Source organism: Lactuca saligna, chromosome 3 (genome assembly GCF_052625555.1).
Source record: "Lactuca saligna cultivar CGN05327 chromosome 3, ASM5262555v1, whole genome shotgun sequence".
NCBI lineage: Eukaryota > Viridiplantae > Streptophyta > Magnoliopsida > Asterales > Asteraceae > Lactuca > Lactuca saligna.
The window spans coordinates 88,926,230-88,928,682 of record NC_136419.1 but is presented as its reverse complement, the minus strand read 5'-3'; the positions used below and the strand labels follow the sequence as shown (position 1 = coordinate 88,928,682).

At 33.6% G+C, this 2,453-nt stretch overlaps 1 long non-coding RNA gene across 1 annotated transcript; it reads right to left on the bottom strand.

The window, feature by feature from the left end:
• Nucleotides 1-263: 263 nt before the first annotated feature.
• Nucleotides 264-1,685, bottom strand: LOC145033838 (uncharacterized). Its single transcript, XR_013677733.1, has 2 exons — nt 1,508-1,685; nt 264-645 (listed from the first exon to the last, which is right to left on the bottom strand). It is a non-coding gene; the product is annotated as an uncharacterized LOC145033838 (long non-coding RNA).
• Between the last annotated feature and the right edge of the window lie 768 nt (nt 1,686-2,453).

The following is a 2,453-nucleotide window of genomic DNA, read 5'->3' as shown; positions in this document are numbered from 1 at the left end:
ATCAAGGTAATTAACTTTTCGTTTTGTTTATATTTAGACAATTTTTGTTTTTTTGTACACATTTAACCTTTTAACTTGTTAAATGTGCTTACATGTTACCATTGTTACATACGATAGTCGGTGACAATGATAATATGTGAAAACGTTTAACAAATTAAATTATCAAATGTGTAGAAAAAAATATCTAAATACCAACAAAACAACAAAGATAATTATCTTCGTAAGTCGTTTTCTCTTAAAAAAAACTAAGGGACACCACAAAATGTCATTTTCAAGTTTTTTACCTAAACATGGTAATCTCAAAAAATAATTAACGGTGTAGTATTTTGTAAAATATTTACCAAAATATGGTAAAACAATTATCGATCGGCCCCATATTTTTAAATTTGTATATTCAAAAAAATTACTAAAAAATCTTGAGCCACGACGATCCTTCCGTCTCCCTATCTCCTCCGATATTCACCCATCATCTATTATCGGAGCATTCAATATGTTTCCATTAAATTAGAGGAAGCATCCGACCAGCAAGTATCGGGAAATCCTTATTCCCACCGATGATGACCCTCGCCTTCCCTTACGTAGTGCAAGAGAACGCCCACCTAAAACATCGATGAACTTTGCCTTCCCATGCTTTGACGAAACCATCTGCCCAACATAACACAGACAATAAGAATGTATCCAACGAGACCATTAGTGATCCGTGAAATCTTAATAGCTTCTCTCTCTCTCTCTCTCTCTCTCTCTCTCTCTCTCTCTGTGTGTGTGTGTGTGTGTGTGTGAGGGTTATGGTTTCCGTTGGTTTTTTCCAGCGAACTTTTTGTATGAACGACCATAGTGTCGTTGGTTTTTTCTTGGTGATCTTCAATAAACAACCATGATAGATCACTATACCCACAAAACCCATTTGCCTATGTAATGTTACAATTCCTAGATCTCTATACTTGAAAAAGAAATATGATTTAATTAGGTCTCATCTAAGGGGCATTGGCGGAACCAAACTCAAAGCCAACTGGGGTCCATCAAACAAAAAAACTACCTAACTATATAACAAAAATTTCTCATTCACACAATATAACAAAAAACCTCATTCAAAGACTATAACAAAAAAAAAACTAACATGTTAGAAATTTCTTAGTTAAAAACTAAAACAATCTATAAACCGCATGTTATTCTTTATTCAAATACAAAAAAAAAAAAAAAAAAAAAAAAAAAAAAAAAAAACCAACACTAATTATAAATTAACAATTAGAAACTCCAATACCAAACAACTAAAAATGATTACCGAGTTATAGAGAATAACTAACTAAAATCCAACATAAAAAAGCCACCAAATTAACAAAACCTAAAACTAACGATCACATACTATCAACAAATAAACAAACTACAACAATTTCAACCACAATCAATATCGCAAAACTAAAGAATTTTAACTACTAAAAGTGATTACCGACTTAGAGAGAGAGAGAGAGAGAGAGAGAGAGAGAGAGAGAGAGAGAGAGGCACTCACTCTAGCTAAGGCGGCTGCATCACTTAATCCAATCTCCGGATGGCTGACAAATTCTTCTTAGATGTCTAGGTTAGATGAGAGGAAGAAATGAGTTACTTGCGAAATTTCTACAGATTATAAGACGGATAGAGAAGAGAAATTGGTGCCAATATGTTGCTGAAAAATTCAAACATATTGGACTGGGTGCAGGAAGTCAAAAAGCCAAGGCAACCATTTATTATATTTATAATAATCAGTAAATATATAACTGGTGGGACCCAAACTCAAAATTGGGGTCCAGGGACCCTATTATGCTCCGTCAGCTAAGGGATATTGATGCATGTGCATGCTAGGTACCGAAAGAAAGGGAAAATGATTTAAAAGTCCAATAAAGTTTTCAAACCATTCAAAAAATCCCAATCATGTTTTGTTTATTAAAAAAAACCCAACGAACTTAACATTTTGTGTAAAAAATCCAACAAAGTTCCAAACTGTTCAAAAAATCCCAATTTTGTTTTGTTTAAGTTCATTGAGTTTTTTTTTGAACAGTCAAAACATGATTGGAGTTTTTTAAACGTTTTGGAAACTTTGTTGGTCTAACAAGTCATTTTCCCGATACGGTAATAAGCCACATCATCTATTTCTCTTTGACTTTCAGAAAAATGTAACTTAGTTGGGCTTTTTAGACAAAATGTTAAGTTCGTTGCGTTTTTTTGGACAGACAAAACATGATTGGGGTTTTTTGAACAGTTTGGAAACTTCGTTGGGCTTTTTAATCATTTCCCCCCGAAAGAAATGCAGCAGGATGGTAATGCAAGAAAGGTAATTGTTTTGTGGTGTTCACAGTTCACGTCACTGAACTTGTCAAACTCCGAAGGATGCTGGTTCTGGAACAAATGTTTTTCCAAAACTTCCATTAATTAATGCTACCGGTGACGTTTTAATGAATTATGGGATTGCAAAGGAT